Genomic DNA, 24,000 nt, shown 5'->3' with positions numbered 1-24,000 from the left:
CACTACATAGTTATAAACAAAAATGAGAGCCATGGGGCTGGTGAGATGGCTCAGTGGGTAAGAGCACCTGACTGCTCTTCCGAAGGTCCGGAGTTCAAATCCCAGCAACCACATGGTGGCTCACAACCATCTGTAACAAGATCTGACTCCCTCTTCTGGAGTGTCTGAAGACAGCTACAGTGTACTTACATATAATAAATAAATAAATCTTTAAAAAAAAAATGAGAGCCATAAAATATCAAATATTATAGTCTCAACAGCCTAAGCATGGCGGCCATTCCATTCAATAATGCATATAAGGTCTGTGACTATTTGGGTGTATAGCTTGTGATTAAAAACAAAACAAAACAAAACAAAACAAAAAACAAAAAACACAGCTAGGACTGGTGGAAATCAACATGGACTGAAGCCAACAGGGAGGCCCTCTCAGAGCGTGGCTACCCTCATGAGGAAGGCCTGGGTGAAAATAGTTGAGTACAGTGGAGTGCCAGTCATTTCTTTCAGTTGAGATAGAAGGTCCTTGGCTGGCTTTAGTCTGTGTTTATCATGATGCCCTTTCAGATCCTGATCTCAGCAGGGCCAGCAGAACTCCTATGTAAGACAGCACATTTTGGAAACCCAGACATGAAGGGGAGTACAAAGCAGGAAGAACCTGAAACTGCTGCCTTAAGGGTCTTGCATTACATGTCCTGTGCATCTAAATCATGAATTTCCCCAGCAGCCAAGTGGCACCACTTTTCCGGCATAACTACAGGCTCCTGTTGTGAGCAGCTATTAATTAATTGACAGGTAGCAACAACACACCCATTGGCTGAATGTTTCCTCAAGCTAGCCTTCTTACGGGTCATTCTTCAATTACTCTGAGTGTAATTCCAAAGAATTAAAAATACATGTGATGAAAACACAGCCTGGAGGAGATAAACTCAACAGAACTGCCCTTCTCCAGCACACTCTCACGTTACAGTGTCTCAGTAAGGTGATCCCTGTGTCATCAAAAGAAGGTGTGAACTGGCTTCTGCAAACGCTTCTTCATGGTTGTGCCTACTGCACCCTCTTCTGTGGGTGATGCCTAGGCTATACTTCATCATCACACTGAACAAGATATTTTCCAGATTAAATAACTCTTCAGTCTCATGGGAGCTCTTCTACAAAGCCCTGGCAGATGCAAGGCGTTTTAACCCACATAGATCATGTACTACTTGGTCATTTCTAGCCATGTTCTTCAGACCCATAGTCTACTTAACACTAGCACCAGTGAAGGCACTGAGGGGCCCTCTAGCTAACAAGCTAAAAAACTTTGCCCCTGCAGTTCACAGATGCCACCAATGATCTCAAATGCTGGGTGGATGCCCGGGGCCAACAGCTGACTCAAACAGTTGATGTCATTCACATGGCCTGTTTTGAGTAGAGTTAAAAATGCAAATAGAACACCTCGTTAAAACTCAAAAGTACATTTGAGCTGTACCTCATAGTTGAGAGACAACACTATTCAGACTTGTTACGTAACCGGGGAAGAAGAGCAGGCAATGACATTTTATCATTTTGCTTGGGGTTCCTTGTTTGTTCATCTTCAGGCTAATACTTTGGCACTTCTGCTATTTTTCAAGATGGTGTAATCCCAAGGTAAATATACAGAGAACTGTTGACAGAGTCTACAGTCTGAAGCCAGCTAGTTTCTCCAGCCTGTACCACCAGCCCTCAGGTCCTTCCCAAGGCCCCAACGGGGGGGGGGGGGGGGGGGGAGGAGGGAGTTGTGATCTACCAAATTACAGTGCTTGGGTGTGTTGGCTCCCCTCCAAGTTACCTGTGCTGTGACTGGGAAGACTAGGCTCCTGATACAGGAAGTGTGGGGAGTGTGGTTTGCCATTATTTCAAATAGCTACTGTGACTGTACAATGCCAGGAATTTTATTCTTTTAAAGGCAAGCTTTTAAAAAGCTATTATAACACTTTTCACACTAACTTCTTAACCAAAGAAAGAAAGAAAGAAAGAAAGAAAAGAGACTTATACAAGTTATAAAAGTAGCACACATTTACTGCAGAAATTTTGAAAACAAACAACAAAACAAAAACTGTGATTGGTAAAAGATGCCAGCATTAATCCTAATTATATTATATCTCCCTTCTATTCTTTCCTCATAAACAAAAGCATTCTATTCCTAGATATGGTAGTAAATAATGCCATTCCATTCTTTAAAAGAATGCTTTGGAGACATAATCAAATCCATACAAACATCAACAATTTGTTGTTGTCTTTTCACTGTTGCTGCTGCTGCTACTGCTGTTATTGTCTTAAGAGAGGGGTTCTCTGTGTAGCCCTGGCTGTCCTGGAACTCACCCTGTAGACCAGGCTGGCCTCGAACTCAGAGATCCACCTGCCTCTGCCTCCTGAGTGCTGGCATACATGAGCACGGCTTGGCAACAATTTCTCTACCAAATTTATCCGTGCCCTTTGGAAGAGTAGGATATCATGAAATAATCCCACTGCCTTGCCTCCCTAAAGCAATGGCTCACACGTTTTGTGTTTGTAAACATTGCTTCCTTTTTGAAGTCATAATAGGCTCCCACCTTCCTTATGAGCACACTGAACAACCAACAGTTATAATTCATTCATTCACTCACTCATACAATATATTTTGTGTGGGGGGGGGGGTAAGTTTGAGACAGAGTCTTGTCTTGTAGCCCAAGTGGTCCCAAAATAATCCCCTCAAGGGACCCTCCTGCCTCCATGTAAAGTAGCTAAGACTAAAGTCGTACCCAGCTACGTGACTGACTAATAAATATGTTTTAAATAAGATGTGTCAGACTATTTAACAGGAAATGAGTACAAATGTTCCATAAAAGTGCTCTCACGAGGCCTGGGATGATGGCTCAGTTGGTAAAGTTCTTGCTGAGGACAAGAGTTGAATGCCCAGTACTCATATAAAAAGCTGGGTGTGGCACATGCACTCGAAATCCAATCCTGAAGAGGCAGAGATAGGCAGATGGTTGGGACTCACTGGTCAGCTAAGCCCAGGCTAGTTGGTAAGCCCAAGTTCCAGTTATAGACCCAGTCTTTGGGGAAAAAAATAAAAGAGTTGGTCAGTGGCTGTGAATGACACTTGAGGTGGAGTTCTGATCTCCATATACACACGCATACACCTACATGTAAATATATACACACATATATACACTCACTCACAAGTACTCTAATGGTTTAACTGGTATTTATCAAAGACATATTTGTCAGATTTAGATGACATTTCATATTAAATTAGGATGTGAACCCACGTTTGAAGCTGATCTGATCAAGATCAGCCTGTCCAATCTACCAATAGACACGCCCTTCACTCGGAGTGGTCCAGCCCCAATTCCCACAAGCCAGGTCTCGTGACTTTTTCTGTGTCCTGAACATCACTCTGAAGCCCCTCCATTTTCCTTCCTGCCAAGCCACATTCTACGAAGGTTTCTGGCCAGAGTCTATGTGAGCATCTCTCTGAAACTATTACAGGATCCAAACATCTAGAACATTCTCAGACAACTCTGAAGGCCCTTATTCCCCAGTAAGAACTTAGTTTTTAAAAAAGAAAAAAAAAAAAAGAGCCAGCACCTGATTAAGCTCATCGCTTCCCACAGCTCGACAACACACACACACCACTACTAGTCACTTTGTTCTTCTTGCAGGAACCTCTCCACCTGAACCCACCTCTAGAAAGACATTTAAGAAAAACACTCTTTGTGTTCTGTGTACCTAACCTGTCTAGTACAGCGGTCACTAACTCATGTAACTCTTGATTACCTGAAAGGCAGTGGGTGCAACCAAGGAGGCCAGAGAAGGTCCTGACATCTCTCGTGCTGGAGTCACAGGGAGATGTGAGATGCCTGGTACGGACGCTGGGAACTGATCAGGTCCTCTGGAAGGGCATCAAGCACTCTTGATCACCGAGCCATCTCTTCAGCCCCAAGTTATAGCAGTTCTTAGAAAATTATTTATGCAGTGGTTTGTGGCTGCTGGGGTACAGTTGTAGGGTGTGGCCCTACACGTGCTCTTGTAGACAGCACCATATATATATATACACACACTAGCATCACTAACCAGACTCTGTGGGCTAAAAAAAAAAAAATGCATGAAGTTGGAAGGAAGATGTGGGGGCTGGTTCTCAGAGGACTCAGAGGGGAGGAAATGGTGAGTGATTTTGATCAGAACACATATGTATATATAAATAAACAGTGATAAAAACATTCAGACTACAATATTTTCTCCAGGTAAATCTATTTTGAGAGCTCGCTCCCTTTCTGTGGTTTTCCTTTTTAGTTTTCTGAAAGGTAGGAGTTTTTTTGTTTTGTTTTGTTTTGTTTGTTTTGTTTTTTTCCATTTTTTATTAGGTATTTTGCTCATTTACATTTCCAATGCTATACCAAAAGTTCCCCATACCCACCCACCGCCACTCCCCTACCCACCCACTCCCCCTTTTTGGCCCTGGCGTTCCCCTGTACTGGGGCTTATAAAGTTTGCGTGTCCAATGGGCCTCTCTTTCCAGTGATGGCCGACTAGGCCATCTTTTGATACATATGCAGCTAGAGTCAAGAGCTCCGGGGTACTGGTTAGTTCATAATGTTGTTCCACCTATAGGGTTGCAGATCCCTTTAGCTCCTTGGGTTCTTTCTCTAGCTCCTCCATTGGGGGCCCTGTGATCCATCCATTAGCTGACTGTGAGCATCCACTTCTGTGTTTGCTAGGCCCTGGCATAGTCTCACAAGAGACAGCTACATCTGGGTCCTTTCAGCAAAATCTTGCTAGTGTATGCAAAGGTGTCAGCGTTTGGATGCTGATTATGGGGTGGATCCCTGGATATGGTAGTCTCTACATGGTCCATCCTTTCATCTCAGCTCCAAACTTTGTCTCTGTAACTCCTTCCATGGGTGTTTTGTTCCCACTTCTAAGGAGGGGGAAAGGTCGGAGTTTTAAGTTCTGACTAAACCCATTTCATCCAGCTAGCTTCTCCCTTCCACTGCATTCAGCGACTGTTATCTTTCTCTCCTTGCTGTGATGGACTCTAGCTAGCCCTCTTGGACCGTAAACCAAAATAAGACCTTTTTGCTACCTCTCAGTTGTCTTTGGTCATGGTATTTTATCACAGCAACAGAAAAATAACCAATACATATGGGAGAGAGAGAGAGAGAGAGAACACGAACAAATGTTTACAAGGATATGAGGGAAAAGAAACCCCTTGTAGGAACATAGACTGATGTAACCACTATCATCAGTAGTAAAAAACCTAAACTTTGAGCTACCATATTATCCAACTATGCCACTCCTGAGAATGTACTTGAAGGACTCTGTTGGTCCACACAGAGACAGCTGCACATCTGTGATGACTGCTACACTATTCACACCACCAAGATGCACAAACAGCCCAGGTGCCCATCAACAGACAAATAAAGAAAATATGGTGCATATGCATTATGGAATTTTATTCAGCAGGAAAATGAATGGAGCTAAAGAGTTTTTTGGTAACCAAAGTAAAACAAATTCTGAAACTGGGCAGGGGTGGTACTCGTCTTTAATCCTAGCACTCGGGAGGCAGAGGCGGGCAGATCATTATGAGTTTGAGGCCAGCCTGGTCTACAGAGAGAGTTCCAAGGTAACAGAGAAACCCTGTCTCAAAAACAAATAAACAAACAGATTTGGTATTGAAGTTTGGGCGTGAAATGCCCTCCATCAGCTGGCGTGTTTGAACTCTTGGTTCCCTGATGGTAGCACTATTTGGGAAGGTTGAAGAACCTTTAGGAGAGGGAACGTCAATATAGGAGTGAGACTTGTTAAATTCCTGCTTCTGGGTGCGGATGCAATGTGGCCAGCTAACCTCCTATTCCTATCATATCATCCTTGCCGTGATGGAATGATTCCCTCAGACTATAAAACGGAATAACCCTTTCCTCTTTAAACTGTTTTGGGTGAGGTATTTGATCACAGCAATGAGAAAAGTGACTAAAACACTCAGAAAGGCCACGAAATGTCATGCTTTCTCTCATATGCAGAATTTATATTGGTGTGTGTGTGTATGTGTGCACGTATGTGCGTGTGTGTACGTGTGTGAGTGTGCATGCATATGCGTATGTGTGATGTGTGTGTACATGTGTGCACACATGCATACATGTGTGCCTTCATACATGAATGCATATGTACACACACATAACCTAACATTAGAAAGAGGATTATGAAAGAAAAGAAGCCTGAAGGGAATGGGGGAGAAGGAATCAGGAGAGAGTAAAGGAGTATATACACCATGAAAGCAGAAAGGTGCTATACTCATGGTAAAGAAAGGGATCAGCAAAAGTGGAGAGGGAGGGGCTGACACAGAGATGACTCAGCAGTTAAGAGAACTGGCTGCTCTTCCAGAGGTCCTGAGTTCAATTCCCAGCCACCACATGGTGGCTCACAACCATCTGTAATGGGATCCGATGCCCTCTTCTGGTGTGTCTGAAGGCAGTGACAGTGTACCCACATACACGGAAAAAAAAAAAAAAGAGAGAGAGGGAGACAGAAAAGGACAAAGGGAAGGTAATGCAAATGCACAAAAAGGACAAAGTGTGATTCTAGGATGCACGAAAAATGTTATAATGAACTGTGTTCGCTAACTAAAAAGTTAATAAAATGATAAAAATAAATAATATTTCCTGAGACGAGATTTGATTGTTCATCCTTCATGGGCAACACGTCAATATCAGAATTTCCTCCTGGAGAGAAGACTGAAGAGCAGTTCGATGGGGCACTCTGGACACGCGCAGTTACCCTTAAAAGGCTAACGTGGAGAATCAAATCCACGCAGCTGCCTCCCCAGCAGCCTGTTCTGAGTTACCACCTCCCTGCAGGATGAATCATCTTCACCACTCTTCTTCCCGGGAGGCTGAGACCAGGGACCCTCGCTTTCCCATCAGACACAGGTTATGGAGAGTGGCTTGGCTGGAACCCAAGACACTCTGATGGAGGCAGAGGAAGGAAGCCATGCACTTGTAGCAGGCTCCCATCCTCTCACCATTACTACCAGATGGTCCTCACTCCAGTGTCCCTCAGGCCACACCGAAAGACGCTGCACTGGGCACTAGGAGGCTCTGCCATCGGGGATGGAGCTTTGTAGATGACATCTGTTTCCTCATTATACGTGATTCAAATGGGCTTTAAACCATGGCAGGGAGCTGCTGTTCAGTGGGTAGGGAGCTTCAGTTTGGATGATGGTAAAGTAAGGGGGCTCTGAGTAGTGGATCATGCCTATAACCCCAGTACTGAGGAGGCTGTGGCAGGAGGATTGCTGTGATGCTGTGAGTTTGAATTTAGCTTGGGCTAAAAAGATAGTTGCAAGCCAGCCTGGGTTACAGTGAAGGAGGGAAGAATAGGAGTGAGGGAGATAGGGAAGGTGGGATCAGTAAGTGGGTAAGGAAGGAATTAGCTGCACAATAACGTGAATACACCAACAAATTGTATATTCTAACATGGCTAAAAGATGAAAATTTATTTTACCACAGTTAGAAAACATGGCAGGATATGACTAACTACACTGGGAAAGGTGCCCCTGGCTTGTCTCTGATGACCTGGAAAAGAGAAAATTTAACCTCAAGGAGTCGTTGGGTGAAAGCACTACATAAGACAAAGCCTCTCTGGTCCCCAGGGGTATCTCTCTTTCTAGACTGTCTGGACATGCTCAGATTCAGAGTCTGGGATCGGTAAATGCTTCCAAGGCCCTGCTGACCTTAGATAAATCCAAGTCTTGTCTTCGATACAACTCATCGGTGAAGATGATGAAGAGAGAGCACTAAGGGATGCTGGGACAGAACTATCTTCAGGACTCTAGCTGCAGCTTGCATCCTGATACCTCAGCAAGCCCCTCAGGATCAGCTGGTGCACTCCATCTCACCCTCTGACCTCTGTTTGACTGTCATCATAGAAGCGCTTTGCCTCCTGGGAAAGCAGCCCCTCCCCACCAACGCATGAGTTTTGGCAGCATCCCTCTCCTCCCCCCCCCCCCCCACCGTTTTCCTAGTGCTTGCTACCACTGGAAATTATTTATTTACACACCTGTTACTTCCTGGATTCCCTTGACTAGAACCAGAACTTCCTTCAAAACCCTCAATGACTGCATATAGGATAAACCAATCAATCGGCCTCATTCGTTTGATTCATAAGAAAGGTTGACTGAGATGGAGTATGCCAAGGTCCTTGATAAAAGGGAAGAAGCCACGCAGCAGGAGGGCCATTGTGCTTCATCGGAAAGAAGGGCCATTTGCAAACCCCAGGCTGGGGTGGGGTGGGGGGTGGGGAGGGCTCTTTCTGTGACTTCACCCTGGTTGTGTCTCCTCATTTTGCTCCTTTTTCTAGACAGAGAACACTATCTACCTGCAGACCATCCAAATAGAATTAAACTGACACAGAACAATGGAAGGGAGCTTTCTCAAATTAGCAAGCTGTGCTTTGGAAGTCAGGGATCCGCCAGGAGGGCAAACCTAGAGGAAGGCCACAAAGTTGCTCACAGCCCTGGGTCAGTGGTGTTCAGTAAGTGTGAACTGAGGCCCCGGTCTATACTATGTTCTGGGCTCAGCTCCAAAAAGAGAAGTGACATCACGCAATGGGGAGACAGGCCTGAAACAGAAAACTCTGATTCGACACAGGGAATCTGACCCAGAATAGGCACGGAAGGCTTTCTAGAATGATCCGTGTCTAAACTAGGTTTACAGAACAGAGAAAAGTGGGATGCGGAACAATGAGCAACCTACTGTAAGGAGAAGTGCGCCAAACGCTGAAAGCACTGAGCATCTATTGTTGGATACTCAGTGTGCCATGAGGAGAAGCAGTAGGCAGAGCGAGGGTTTGGAATATGCAGCTAGAGAAACAGCAACAGACACACACACACACACACACACACACACACACACACACACACACACACATACACATACCGGTGGAGCCTACGCAGACAAAGGGCCCATTCATCAGTCTAGTAGCCCAGAGGGTGAGTGGAGCTTGGCTACAGTAGAAGTAAAAGAAGCTAAGGCAAACCAGAGTTCACTAGACAGCTAGAAGAGAGGACTTGGGCCAGGACTGGTCAGGCACAGGGAACTGGACAGAGAGACAGAGAGAAATTCCAGCCAGGTTTGATCCACAAGGAATACGCTGATAATTCCGAATCACCCAGGAGAATTCACCAAGCAGCTTCCCTAGCCTGGGAGAGCAGGGTACCAGGAGAAAGAAGAAACCAGCCGGACTCCCTGCAGATTAGCACCTAATGAAATCTCCAAATCCCAGGAGTCGGCCATCAGAAAAGAAAGGGAGGAAACGAGGCCTTGGTGGTTTGCAGACATGCACCCAATTTGCTCAAGATGTGCTATGATTCTCAAGGCTGGAAAAGCAGAGTCCGAAACAGAGACAGCTAGAGTATATCATCAAACTGCGACAAAGCCAGCGCAGGCCCTCCCTCTCCTTTCTCTGCAGTCTTTGCTGGAGCTGCCTCAACCTCAAGCATTCCAGAAAAAAAATGGAACAAATCGTACGTTTGTAGACAGACTAGTATCTCAGACCTCCCCAGTCTTTGAATCAGCTTTCCTCCAGCTTTGGTGTGGACCAGGGGGGATAGAAATAGGGCACTGCAAACCATCAACACAGCCTTCTCCCCTGCTTCTCCCTCAAACCTCCAATACTTCCAGCTTCTGGACTCTGGGAAGGTCTGGTCAAGGTTGAACATGGCAAGTAGCTTTAAGAGGTCAACATCATATTAGTATTTGTCCCCTCGGATGTGACGGGCATAAGACACCAAGTGGCAATGGTTAGAGTTCGTCCCAAATCATTCATGTTTCTACACTGACCTCAAACAAATGGCTCAGCTCCTCCCTTCTGCTTCTGCATCCTGGAAAGCACCCAGCTTTCTTTCAGCCACTTCGGCAACCTCAGAAAGTGGCACCCTCATCTCTCCTTTCTTCCCGTGTGTCTCTTTCTGCTCTGGGTATCTTATAGACGCTTGCCTTCCTCTTCTGAACGGTTGCCTGCTCTACAGTGAGCTGGGAACGAATATCTGTAGGAGGGGATGAGTAAAAAGCATTGGAAATGAGGTATTTTCCACCCACACGAAAGTGAGTGGTTACCATGGCACATCCATGCTCACGGTGACAGGTTTTACTCTTTAATCAAGTCTACACAAATGCACCTAAAATTTTTCCTAAACCATATTAGTCCATCTGTTTTTAATACATCTATTTGCTTTTTTTTTAAGATTTGTTTGCTTGTTTGTTTATTTGTTTGTTTGTTTGTTTGTTTATTATATGTAAGTACACTGTAGCTGTCTTCAGACACTCCAGAAGAGGGAGTCAGATCTCGTTATGGATGGTTGTGAGCCACCGTGTGGTTGCTGGGATTTGAACTCCTGACCTTCGGAAAAGCAGTCAGGTGCTCTTACCCACTGAGCCATCTCACCAGCCCCTATTTGCTTTTTTTTTGTTGTTGTTCACCATTCAGGGAAATCAAATCAACAGCTCTGCACGTGCTAGGTTACAAGTCAGGGTTGCTATTGCTGTGATAAAACGCCATGGCTACTTGTGGAGGTCAGGGTTTATCTGGCTTCCACTTCTGCATCATGGTTCATCATTGAAGGAAATCAAGACAGAAAGTCAAGGTAGGAACCTGGAGGCGGGAGCTGATGCAGAGGCCATGGAGGGGTGCTCTTTACTGGTTTGCTCCTCATGGCTCGCTCAGACTGCTTTCTTATAGAACCCAGGAGCACCAGCCTAGGATGGCACCACCCACAAGGGTCAGGCCCTCCTCCATCAATCACTAGTCAAGAAAATGCCTTACAGTTAGAGCATATTAAAGTATTTTCTCACTTTTTGAATGACTCTAGACTCTGTCAACTAAACAAACAAACAAGCAAACAAACAAAAACTCCCTTGCATACAGGGCGAGCACTCCCAGCTCTCTGAGCTACATCTCAGAATACACCATCACACTCTAAAATACAAATAAATGGGACAGCAAAACATACTATGAGCTCATTAATAGAAAAAAAAAACAATTACGTGAAAGCCAGAAGTATATCCTTATGTGCATGTGTGCAAACCCACATAAATACATAGAGAAGCCCTGAAATATGCCCACCAAAAGGCACACAGTAGCCACATTTGACAAAGAAACCAGGATTTGGTAAGCACTAATGGAGACTGTCATGATATCTACAATATTTATATTCTTTATGAATAAAAAATATCCACATACTGTTTTGTGATTAAAAATACATCAAGGAACCTGTATTTTTAAGCCTGAAATTCTTGTAGGAGCTGTTTCTCCTGTAGAACTTGGTTTTAATGTGTTAAATAGACCCAGGAAGGCAGTAGAACTATTTCCTACTTCAGCAAGCATGTGTTTATTCTTTTTATCTCAAGTTAAGGCCAACAATGTTAATGATTGCAAATAGCAGAGCCACTCCTGCCCCAGCCCATCCACTCCCACCCACAGCTTCAGCTATCACCTCTTCGGATGACTCCCCAGTGCCTCTTTCCAGAAACAGCCTCTCCCTCGCACTGCAGTCCTGACTTCCCGACTTCCTGCCCAGCAGAGCCAGCACACCAGCACAAAGCCAGACTCCTCCCCTCCTCTCCCTACCTGACCTCTTCATCCCAGTTAACTGGCACCTTTCCCCCCAGGAATCCAGAAAAGGCCCCACAGTCATCACATTCACACACAGCCCTTCTCTATCTGTGTCCCCACCACCCAATACTTTCCTAGTTGTCACCATCTGATTTTTTTCTATAAGGACTTTCCTACAGTTAACTACTTTCTGTTGCCAATGACCCCACCCCATACACAGTTCTTTCCACACCAGGGCTTCCCAAGCACTTCCATTCAAGAACCTTTTGTACCTAAGAAAATTTCACATGATCAAAGGTATATGTGTATATCAAATAGGTATACTAATCAAACCAGTATGCAAAACTAATCTCTGGTACACACTCAATCTTACCATTTAGTAAAGATTAAACCAAATTTGCATACTAATGAAATATATGCTCATATTTACTTTTTGCACAAAGAATTCAACATTAGCCGAGTATTGGATATTGCAGGACACAGGGCATCTTCAACACTTTTCAGAGTTAACTGATATTTTGCTTTTCTAGCAGTTAATGCTGAGAATTGTGCTACACACACATATACATACACTCACACTCATACACACACATGAGCACATGCATGCACACACATAAACACATGAACACATACACACATTAACACATGTACTCACACATATACACATACTCACACACACACACAGGCACATGTGTACACGCATATACATATATACATATACTCACACACATGCTCACACACACTAACACATGTATGCACGCACTCACACACATACACACACTCAAACACAAACACACACACACATATATATATATGTATATATATATCGGCAGAAGTTTATTTAGAGACATTTCAGAAATTGTGGGAAATTTTATGCTGATCTCAAGCCAAAATTCATTTAACTTTTTCTTAGTGAACCGCAAGTTGGCAATTCAAACAGCATTATGTAAAATCATAATACAAGCCAAAGGTAAACTAATTTGATGTGTGCATACTGAAGGGTGGCAGTAGGAAAATACTGAAATTTTTTTCTTTTCTTTAAACAATATTTCTATCAGAGCAGTAAATCTTGTATGTGCAGTAAAAACATAACAATCTATGACATTTTGAGTTCTACCTGAGTTGATACAGTTGACTGGTGGTGTGTGGAGTGAGGACGTATCCTGTGTAAGGTACCTATGCTGTGTGTGCTGGCCTAAGACTATGGTGAGGTTATGCAATGCAACATAGTAAACGCTGCCAGAAACACCTTAGATTGATTATTAATTTGACTTTGAATTAAATTGTTGTGGTTCAGTGTTCGGGAACCTTTTATTGTGGTGACCTTTTTTGTTTTTCTTAATCTCAGTTATGTGACCCCCATATGAGGTCATGACTCACAGTTTAAGAAGCCACGGGCTAGACGAACTGCCTTCAGGTGGTCTCCTCGCTCTTGGCTGCTTTGATACACCAACTAAAAAGGTTCCTGGACAAAGGACCAATGTTTCAGCCCACTGAGATCATTCTACCACCTATTTTACTATCTCATAAGCTTAAGACATAGTTGGGAAATACAGACTTAGGCCTCACCCAAGGAGTTGATAAAAATGTTACAACGGGCCAAGAACAAGACTCCGAAGACAGGCAACCTGGAAGCATTTCACTAGAACAAAAAACATGACAAAAATAAATAATAAATAAGTAGTCATAGGAATAGGAGTCGGTACTATGGTGCTGAGAAGAGAAATGTCTTCCTTAGGCTAGCCATTTAAACACTGAACTTTTCCGGGGTGGAAACCTTGCTGAAGGAAGTCCTTCGGTGAGGGTGGGCTTTGTGATTTTAGAGCCTGGCCCACTTCCTGTTCTCCCTCTGTTTCCTATACCTGGATAAAGCTCTCTTCTGCTTCCTGGTTGCCAGGCAAGCTCCTGCTCCAGCTGTCACCGACTTTCCCCACCATGACAGACTGCATCCCCTAGGAACAGTAAGCTAATAACCCCTTCCTACCCAAAGTTGTGTTTTGTCAGGGGATTCTATCATAGCAGCAGAAAAAGAGCTAACACAGATCCCCTTGTCTACCTTACAGCAAGCCCTAGTGAGATGCAGTGTTACCCCAGTTTTAGCTAGTTTGAGACTGAGGTTGAAAACAACTATGCAAATTTTGAAAAGTCTTGAAGCTGTTAAGTGGTTGGGTTTTCATTTAAGCCCATCTTGCAACTTCAGAACCCATGGTTTGCTTGGGTTTTTTTTGGGGGGGGGTGTTTCGTTTTGTTTTTCATGCCCGATAGCTGAACCTTTCACAAAACCCTATCTTCTCAAAGATAAAGCACACACCCCAAAAGCTGTGCTGATGAACTTCCACACCCCAAGGGGTGTCTTACCTTATAACAATGAACCACACTGTATTAAACACTACTATAAATTTCACATACTGTATTTTACTCAGTCTCAATACAACCTTGAGAGCTAGATATTTATAATTATACCCATTCTACTGAATCAGTGATGAATGCACAGAGATTAAAACTATCCTGATTTGTAAATCGGCTATTATCTCAAAATACTTTTTAAAATAGCTTCATGGGGTCAGCAACCGGCAGAGCTGGATCAGATCTAGGCCTGCCTGATTAAAGAGGTATTTAGGTAGGAGGTAGAATATGCAGGCATCTCCACTTGCACAATTAAGAGAGTATTTATTGAGGACCCTTGTTTCAGGCTCTATCTGGGGTGAGTGCTGGAGAAAACGGAGATGATCATCCAACAAGAGCCAGGCCTATCTTTTTTTTAGGTATTTAGCTCATTTACATTTCCAATGCTATACCAAAAGTCCCCCATATCCACCCACCCTCACTCCCCTACCCACCCACTTCCCCTTTTTGGCCCTGGCGTTCCTCTGTACTGGGGCATATAAAGTTTGCGTGTCCAATGGGCCTCTCTTTCCAGTGATGGCCAACTAGACCATCTTTTGATACATATGCAGCTAGAGTCAAGAGCTCCGGGGTACTGGTTAGTTCATAATGTTGTTCGAGCCAGGCCTATCTTTACTGGGTACATAGTCAATAGAAAATGACAAGAGTTGAGGGCTTGAGAGATGGCTCCGCAGTTAAGAGCACTGACTGCCCTTCCAGAGGACCTGAGTTCAATTCCCAGCAACCACATGGTGGCTCACAACCATCTGTAATGGAACCCAATGCCCACTTCTGGTGTGTCTGAAGACAGCAACGGTGTGCTCATATACACAAAATAAATAAATCTTTAAAAGAAAAAAAGAAAGACAAGAGTCAAGATAGAAAGCATCAAGATGGTGAGAGATCAAGAGGAAAAATTCTCAGTGGTAAAATCCAAGGTCCTAGTGGGAGTGAAGGTCCAGCTTCAGCAAAGGATTTGGTAAAGGCAACTCCCTTCCTGCAGTGGAGCGTACAGGAGAGACAGCTTTGGGAAAGATTGAGTTCAAGTTCAGATTCAAGAGAGATGCCTTAAGAGCAGTCTAATTGGCAGCTCTGGAGCCCAGGAATGAGGCAGGCACTGCAGACAGCATTGGAATCACATAGAAAGGTAAAACTCAGCTCAAGAAAGCAAGGAGCCCTGACACCTTTAGAGTGTGAAAAAGAAAAGAGAAGGTCTCAAACGCTACCCTTCCCACCTGGCCAACTAATACCCCCAGGCCTTCTAAAAACTGGTCCACTTATCTACCCCACAGGAGGATGACCTTTTCATCAAGTCAGGTGCGGCCTCCCCTCTACTCTATGTTCTGCATCAGAAAACCCCAGGACAGAGAGCCCATTCTATCCTCGGGCCATTTAACACTAAGCTAAAACTGAGAATTTTTTTTTTTTTTTTTTTTGTATAGACATTGGCATTTTCAGGTATTTGTACCCTGATTCCCTACCTGGAGTGTAAGAGGACTGAGGGCAACTCCTGGATATAGAATTAGACATTCCAAAAAATCCTCATTTCAGAAACAGTCAAAGTCCTTGTCTTAGTCACTGTTCTGTGGCTGTGAAGAGACACCATAACCAAGGAAACTCATATAAAAGGAAGCATTTGGTTGGTGGCTGGCTTACAGTTTCAGAGACTTAGTCCATTTCTATCCTGGTGTGGCATGGCAGAGCTCCTGGCACTGGAGCAATAGCTAAGAGCTACATTCTGATCCACAGGCAGAGAGAGAAAGACCCTAGGCCTGGTATGGGCTTTAAAAACCTCAAAGTCTACTCCCAGTGACATATTCCCACCAACAAGGCTACACCTCCCAATCCTTCTAATCTTTTCAAATAGTTCCACTCCCTGGTGAATAAACATTCAAATATATGAACCCACGGGGGCCATTCGAACCATCACAGTACTCTACTGCAAAGAGTCAGAAAGCAATAGATCAATAATTAAGTATTTATGAGACTAGTTACTCCTTATACCATAGCATCTGAAAACCTGGGCATTCGCCCAAGCTTTCTCTCGAGCCTCTGTGGTCACAAGGTGAGCAGTCCCCTCTCCTAGCACAGTCTACTTTTATGCATTGGAAGACGCTGTTCAGTTCCAGCCGCCATTACTTTCATAATCCTTCAGACTGAAAAGAAATGTCTGCAGAAGGGAAGACTTGTAAATGCTTTACAGAAGGAAATAGTGCTAACAGAAAGGTCTTTCCCATGAGTCCAGTCACAGAGATGTAGTCAAGCCCCCTTGGCAAAACATTTTCAAAAATTTACAACTTGGGCTGGAGAGATGGCTCAGCAGTTAAGAGCACTGACTGCTCTTCCAGAGGACCTGAGTCCATCAATTCCCAGCAACCACATGGTGGCTCACAACCATCTGTAATGAGATCTGATGACCACCTCTGGTGTGTCTGAAGACAGCTATAGTTTACTCACATACATAAAATAAAGCTCTAAAAAGAAATTATGTTTAAATGACTCCTCTCTTATTATGCTCTCTGTATATGCTACCCTTCCATAAGCAAAAAAAAAAAAAAATCTTAAATACTGAGAAAGGGAAAGATACTCTCATATCTTAGTTCATAATAAATTACCATGTCCTCTCTGGCATTCTCGACCCGCTCAGGTCAGCTTGGGGGAGCAACAGAGGTGAGGGTCTTGCTCACCTGTAGCCCATCCAGTACTTGACACATAGTAGGGACTCAAAATAACCACTCAATATACAGGTATGATATGGATAAGAATACTTTCTCATAGTTTTTAAAAATAAGAAGTTGAAGCCAGGCAGGGATGGCTCATGCCTTTAATCCCAGCACTCAGGAGACAGAGGTAAGTGGATCTCTGAGATCAAGGCCAGCCTGGTCAACAAAGTGAGTTTCAGAACATTTGAGAAACTCTGTCTCAAAAAAGAGGGGAGGAGGAGGAGGAGGAGGAGGAGGAGGAGGAGGAGGAGGAGGAGGAGGAGGAGGAGGAAAAGGGAGAAGCGGGGGAGGAAGAACTCGGTTGGTATCATTATTTTTAAAAAGTGCCAAGAAGCGTGTGAAGCTGTGAATGAAGGTAGCAAGCAGGACAACGAGAGGACCAGCCCACTCCTTCAGGTCATGCTCACTCTCCTCAGCTCATTAGAAGGACCCCAGGGAGCAGCCAAGTGCTAGGGTCTTTTCTCAGGTCTACAGATGCTGACATTCAGGTTTTTAATTTCATAGCTTTCTCCTCTCTATATGCCTTAGTAACGCACTTTTACAGACCCAGACCTTTCATCCAAACTAGAATTATACTGAATTTGGCTGGTAGTAGATTCTAATTGTGTTGCTCGGGTTTGCTGCTCTGCTTGCTTGCTTGCTTGCTTGCTTGCTTGCTTGCTTGCTTGCTTGCTTGATTGATTGATTGATTATGGTTCAGTGTCTTCAGACACACCAGAAGAGGGCATCAGATCCCATTACAGATGGTTGTGAGTCACCATGTGGTTGCTGGGAATTGAACTCAGAACCTCTGGTAGAGCAGCCAGTGCTCTTAACCACTGAGCCATCTCTCCAGACCCCTGCTGCTCTCTCCAGACCCCTGCTGCTCTGTTCTTAATGCCCCTTTACTCCAGAGAAGAAGGCAAACACTCCATTTCTCAAATATTACATTCAAGCAGCTCTCCATGAAGCAAGGATGGTGTCTAACCAGCTAACAGGAATGTTCTGATGCTGCTTGTCTTGTGAGGAACAGAAGAAAGGGGCGGGGGGAGAACAATTCCATTTTCATCTGACAGGAAGGCAACTTTAGAGATTACCCTTGATTAGCCAAAACTTCTACAGGAGAGCACAAGCCGGGTGAACCAAGCCTCAGCCTGAGCCTCATGCTCCACCTGCCTCCCTCGGCAGAGGCCCCAGCTCACTACTACATCTGAAGCTGCCCACACTTTGAAAAAAGCACCAGGGATCTCCTGGAATTCAATCTATGCACACTCAGGAGCCCTGTGCTAATTTTAATTCTGACCCATAGTGCGCATGGCTCTATTAGAGCTATTTTTGTTGAACTCCAAAGGAAAATCTAAACGGGTTCCAGGTTAATATCTCTGCATTAGAGACATAATGCATCAACAAAATGATAATAAACAGCCTTAACCACATAGTTGACCAGCAGGGCATTTGTTAACAAGACATAACACAGAAGTAGGTCAAATGTGAAAATGCATAAATCATCTGAGGCATTTGATTAAAGTCAATAATCTTTCATTTAAAAATCTGGAATATGACACTACTTTTTCAAAGAGCTTTAAACTATTTTAAGCCAATGTCATTTTGATTAATAAATACAAAAGACATTTTCCTTAGCTCAGTACTAACACAAAGAGACCCACTGTTTTCACCCTCAGATTCTAATATAATGAAATCTTTATTAAAAAAAGAAGTAACAACTTGGGAATAACAATTCTTTACCTACAAGACTGAAGACAGTCACTAGAAAATTAAGTTGATTAGGTAAAGGATACTAACATATTTCAAGAAGACATAAAGTTTGGAGAGAGACATGTTGTGGGTATGGAGGGACATGTTGGGGTATGGAGGGACATGTTGGGGTATGGGGGAACATGTTGGGATATGAAGGGACATGGGGTATGAAGGGACATGTTAGGGTGTGGAGAGGAATGTTGGGGTATGGAGGGACATGTTGGGGTGTGGAGGAACATGTTGGGGGATATAGAAGGACTTAGAAAAGGAAAAATGAAGAAGAATACAAATTCCATTGATCCCCTTCATGAAAATCTTAAGACTAAAGAAAAATAAAAATTAGAGTTAAAAAATTCTAACACATTTCAAAAGTATAAGTAAGAAAGATGGAACTTGCATGAAGAATTCTATAAACTTTAAGTGGTATAGATAGATAGGTAGATAGATAGATAGATAAATAGATAGATAGATAGATAGATAGATAGATAGATAGATAGATAGATAGATAGATAGATAGATAGACAGACATAACATTTGAGGAAGTGAAACACACCAGGACAGAAGAACCAACTATGGGAGATTCTGAACTAATATATGTTTATTATTATCCCAACAAGAATTTCAACAAATTTCAAAGATTTTTGGCAACTGTCTCAAAGTTAATCTAAGTTCATTGTAATACTAAACAAGAAGGGATGTGGAGTGTTAGACTAAGCACAAGCAAAAAGAAATTTCCCTGTGAGATATTAAAGAGATATTACAAGGCCAAGTGAAAATATGTTCAAAAATCAAAGGACAGATACCTCAGACCTGAGCTGACTTTTAAAATATACAGTGTGTGATTAGGAATCGCACAGGGTTACGTCGCAATAATGCAAAATTATTAACTAAGTATTTATTTTAATGTGCGTGTGTGTGTTTGTGTGTGTGTACATGTTTGCTGGTATTTACCGCTCCCTTACAGAGACCTCCTTTCTCCTTCAGAGACTGCCTCCTCCCCTGTGCTGAACAGAACACACAGCTGAGGTGCCTGGTTGTTGTTTAGTTGGTGAGGCCATCAGAGACTGCACAACCCACTAGATCCCAGCTTTTCTGTGTGTGTGTGTGTGTGTGTGTGTGTGTGTGTGTGTGTGTGTGTGTACACGCACATATAACAATAACAAATGAAAGGAAGCCACTATCTTGAGAGGGAGCGAGGGAGCTGGAGTGGGGTGCATGGGAGGGACAAGAGGGAGGAAGAGGAGGAGAAAATGCAATTTTAGTTTAATTAAGAGCTGAGAGTTGAGTATGAAAAAATAATCACCAAGGAACAGCTATCGGGCGATACAAAGGTAAACTTTGCTATAAATTAAAAAATACCATTGGCTGCCAAAATGGCTCATCAGGAGAAGACCTTGCTGAAGAAGTCTGGTGACCTGAGTTCAGTCCCCAAAACCTGTAAAGTCGGAAGGAGAGACCAGACTCTACAAAGTTGTACTCTGACCTACATATGCACACGCACGCACACACGCACGCATGCACGCATAAATTATAATAATAAGTATTTTAAATCACCATAAAAACAAAACAAAGCACCATAAGTATTTGAAACAGTATTCTGTTTTTAAATACAAGATCTTTACTGGTTATAAGCTTTGAAAATAGCTCCTGCAAACCTGATTGGTTAATATATATTTATTTTTATGTGTATGGACATTTTGCCTGCATGTATGTCTGTGCACCACATGCATGCCTGCTGCCCATGAAGTCAGAAGAGCACATCAGATCTGCCAGAACGGGAGTTACATACTACCATTGTGAGCTACCAAGTGAGTACAGGGAATTGAACCTAGGTCCTCTAAAAGAGCAGCCAGTGCTCTTAACCCCTGAGTCATCTCTCCAGCCCCGAAATATGTATCCTTACATTAATGTTTACCCATAGGGCCATACTGATGGGTGATGTTCAGTAAAGATGGACACAAGGGCATGAGGCAGCATCACCCCAACTAGAAAAAAACACTAAAGAAAGCATGCGCCGAATGTCCATAAGGTTAGTGTAGAATTATAGGTGTCTTTTCACTCCTTTCCTTATTGTACTTCTATTTCCCAAGCTGGCCAGCTTCTAAGCTCAAGGAAAATGTTTGTTGGAAATGAGAAACACAGGCAAATATCCACTAAAAACATGGGGAGATACTGTGGGAGGGAAAGAAAAAGAAGACCAAAGACACAGAGCAGAAAGCATCAATTAGTAATGAAGTGAATTAATTAAGTAATTAAGAAAAACAAACTGATGGTAGGATAGATAAAACGTCTTTCATTGCTACTACAGAAATGCACTTTCAAAATTATAAAATACCAAGTTTTGACAAAGGTTGAAAATAAGAGAGATCCCACAACACTGGAATCCTTTGCTGAAGCATCCCTTGGGAAAGCCACAGTTATACATTAGGAATAGAGATGCAAATCGATAAATCAATACCGTTTTTTTTTTCCTTTTGACATGGGGGTCTCAGCATGTTGTCCAGATTGGCTGCAAACTCCTGGTTTAAACAACCTTCCTGCCATGAGCTCTGAAGCACCCCCAGCAACAGAGCTGAATCATAGGCTTGGTTTTGACGGTTCAGGGGTGGAGGAGTGGGGGGAAGCATTTTTTACAACACCCATGGAGAGTCACTTTTTTTTTCCATTTTTATTAGGTATTTAGCTCATTTACATTTCCAATGCTATACCAAAAGTCCCCCATTGTTGGGAGCCGCGCCCACATTCGCCGTTACAAGATGGCGCTGACAGCTGTGTTCTAAGTGGTAAACAAATAATCTGCGCATGTGCCGAGGGTGGTTCTTCACTCCATGTGCTCTGCCTTCCCCGTGACGTCAACTCGGCCGATGGGCTGCAGCCAATCAGGGAGTGACACGTCCTAGGCGAAGGAGAATTCTCCTTAATAGGGACGGGGTTTCGTTTTCTCGCTCTCTTGCTTCTTGCACTCTGGCTCCTGAAGATGTAAGCAATAAAGTTTTGCCGCAGAAGATTCTGGTCTGTGGTGTTCTTCCTGGCCGGTCGTGAGAACGCGTCTAATAACAATTGGTGCCGAATTCCGGGACGAGAAAAAACTCGGGACTGGCGCAAGGAAGATCCCTCATTCCAGAACCAGAACTGCGGGTCGCGGTAATAAAGGTTCCCGTAAAGCAGACTGTTAAGAAGGATTCAACTGTATGAATTCAGAACTTTTCAGCTGGGGAACGAGAGTACCAGTGAGTACAGCTTTACGAGGTAAGCCTGGTCTTGAACTTTCTAAGGAAATTCAAGACAGTCTATCAGAAGTAAAGTGGAATATGTTTGGCCTTGAATTTTTTCTAGTGTTAGAAGCCCTTTTGTTCCTTTTCACATGTTATCAAGTGGTTAAGGCAGGGCGGATTCTAGATGAAATTCAGGACAAGCTATCAGAAGTAAAGCGGGGAGAGAGAGTAGGAACAAAGAGGAAATATGGTACACAAAATAAGTATACAGGCCTTTCCAAGGGTCTTGAACCCGAGGAAAAGTTAAGGTTAGGTAGGAATACCTGGAGAGAGATTAGAAGAAAAAGAGGAAAAAGGGAAAAGAAGAAAGATCAATTAGCGGAGGTCTCTAGGAAAAGGAGCCTGTGCTCATCGCTGGATGGGCTCGGGGAGCCAGCTCTTAGTAGCTCTGAAGCAGATGAAGAATTCTCCTCTGAAGAAACAGACTGGGAGGAAGAAGCAGCTCATTATGAGAAAAAAGGGTACCAGCCAGGTAAAGTGCTAGCTAATCAGTTAAGGAAGCCAAAAGCGGCTGGCGAAGGCCAGTTTGCTGATTGGCCTCAGGGCAGTCGGCTTCAAGGTCCGCCCTATGCGGAGTCCCCGCCCTGCGTAGTGCGTCAGCAGTGCGCAGAGAGGCAGTGCGCAGACTCATTCATTCCCAGAGAGGAACAAAGGAAAATACAACAGGCATTTCCGGTCTTTGAAGGAGCCGAGGGTGGGCGTGTCCACGCTCCGGTAGAATACTTACAAATTAAAGAGCTTGCCGAGTCGGTCCGTAAATACGGAACCAATGCTAATTTTACCTTGGTGCAGTTAGACAGGCTCGCCGGCATGGCACTAACTCCTGCTGACTGGCAAACGGTTGTAAAAGCCGCTCTCCCTAGTATGGGCAAATATATGGAATGGAGAGCTCTTTGGCATGAAACTGCACAAGCGCAGGCCCGAGCAAACGCAGCTGCTTTGACTCCAGAGCAGAGAGATTGGACTTTTGACTTGTTAACGGGTCAGGGAGCTTATTCTGCTGATCAGACAAACTACCATTGGGGAGCTTATGCCCAGATTTCTTCCACGGCTATTAGGGCCTGGAAGGCGCTCTCTCGAGCAGGTGAAACCACTGGGCAGTTAACAAAGATAATCCAGGGACCTCAGGAATCCTTCTCAGATTTTGTGGCCAGAATGACAGAGGCAGCAGAGCGTATTTTTGGAGAGTCAGAGCAAGCTGCGCCTCTGATAGAACAGCTAATCTATGAGCAAGCCACAAAGGAGTGCCGAGCGGCCATAGCCCCAAGAAAGAACAAAGGCTTACAAGACTGGCTCAGGGTCTGTCGAGAGCTTGGGGGACCTCTCACCAATGCAGGCTTAGCGGCCGCCATCCTCCAATCTCAGAACCGCTCCATGGGCAGAAATAATCAGAGGACATGTTTTAACTGCGGAAAGCCTGGGCATTTTAAGAAAGATTGCAGAGCTCCAGATAAACAGGGAGGGACTCTCACTCTTTGCTCTAAGTGTGGCAAGGGTTATCATAGAGCTGACCAGTGTCGCTCTGTGAGGGATATAAAGGGCAGAGTCCTTCCCCCACCTGATAGTCAATCAGCTTATGTGCCAAAAAACGGGTCATCGGGCCCTCGGTCCCAGGGCCCTCAAAGATATGGGAACCGGTTTGTCAGGACCCAGGAAGCAGTCAGAGAGGCGACCCAGGAAGACCCACAAGGGTGGACCTGCGTGCCGCCTCCGACTTCCTATTAATGCCTCAAATGAGTATTCAGCCGGTGCCAGTGGAGCCTATACCATCCTTGCCCCCGGGAACCATGGGCCTTATTCTCGGCCGGGGTTCACTCACCTTGCAGGGCTTAGTAGTCCACCCTGGAGTTATGGATTGTCAACATTCCCCTGAAATACAGGTCCTGTGCTCAAGCCCTAAGGGCGTTTTTTCTATTAGTAAAGGAGATAGGATAGCTCAGCTGCTGCTCCTCCCTGATAATACCAGGGAGAAATTTGCAGGACCTGAGATAAAGAAAATGGGCTCCTCAGGAAATGATTCTGCCTATTTGGTTGTATCTTTAAATGATAGACCTAAGCTCCGCCTTAAGATTAATGGAAAAGAGTTTGAAGGCATCCTTGATACCGGAGCAGATAAAAGTATAATCTCTACACATTGGTGGCCCAAAGCATGGCCCACCACAGAGTCATCTCATTCATTACAGGGCCTAGGATATCAATCATGTCCCACTATAAGCTCCATTGCCTTGACGTGGGAATCCTCTGAAGGGCAGCAAGGGAAATTCATACCTTAT

At 44.1% G+C, this 24,000-nt stretch overlaps 1 protein-coding gene across 4 annotated transcripts in view; it reads right to left on the bottom strand.

Moving 5' to 3' along the window:
- Plce1 (phospholipase C, epsilon 1) overlaps positions 1 to 24,000 on the bottom strand; it is a 304,072-nt gene that overhangs the window by 268,749 nt on the left and 11,323 nt on the right. The window contains exon 2 of one of the 4 annotated variants that reach the window (XM_011247379.2): positions 9,837 to 10,042. The exons of 2 other annotated variants lie outside the window; for them this stretch is intronic. The gene's annotated coding sequence lies outside the window, so the exon portion shown is untranslated. Of the gene's footprint in view, positions 1 to 9,836; positions 10,043 to 13,176; positions 13,250 to 24,000 lie in introns of all 4 variants that reach the window. One more of the 4 variants, XM_011247378.2, reaches the window with a different exon arrangement.

This window comes from Mus musculus, chromosome 19 (genome assembly GCF_000001635.26).
Source record: "Mus musculus strain C57BL/6J chromosome 19, GRCm38.p6 C57BL/6J".
NCBI classification, from domain to species: domain Eukaryota; kingdom Metazoa; phylum Chordata; class Mammalia; order Rodentia; family Muridae; genus Mus; species Mus musculus.
The sequence above is the reverse complement of the archived record's forward strand: the minus strand, read 5'-3'. Positions and strand labels throughout refer to the sequence as shown.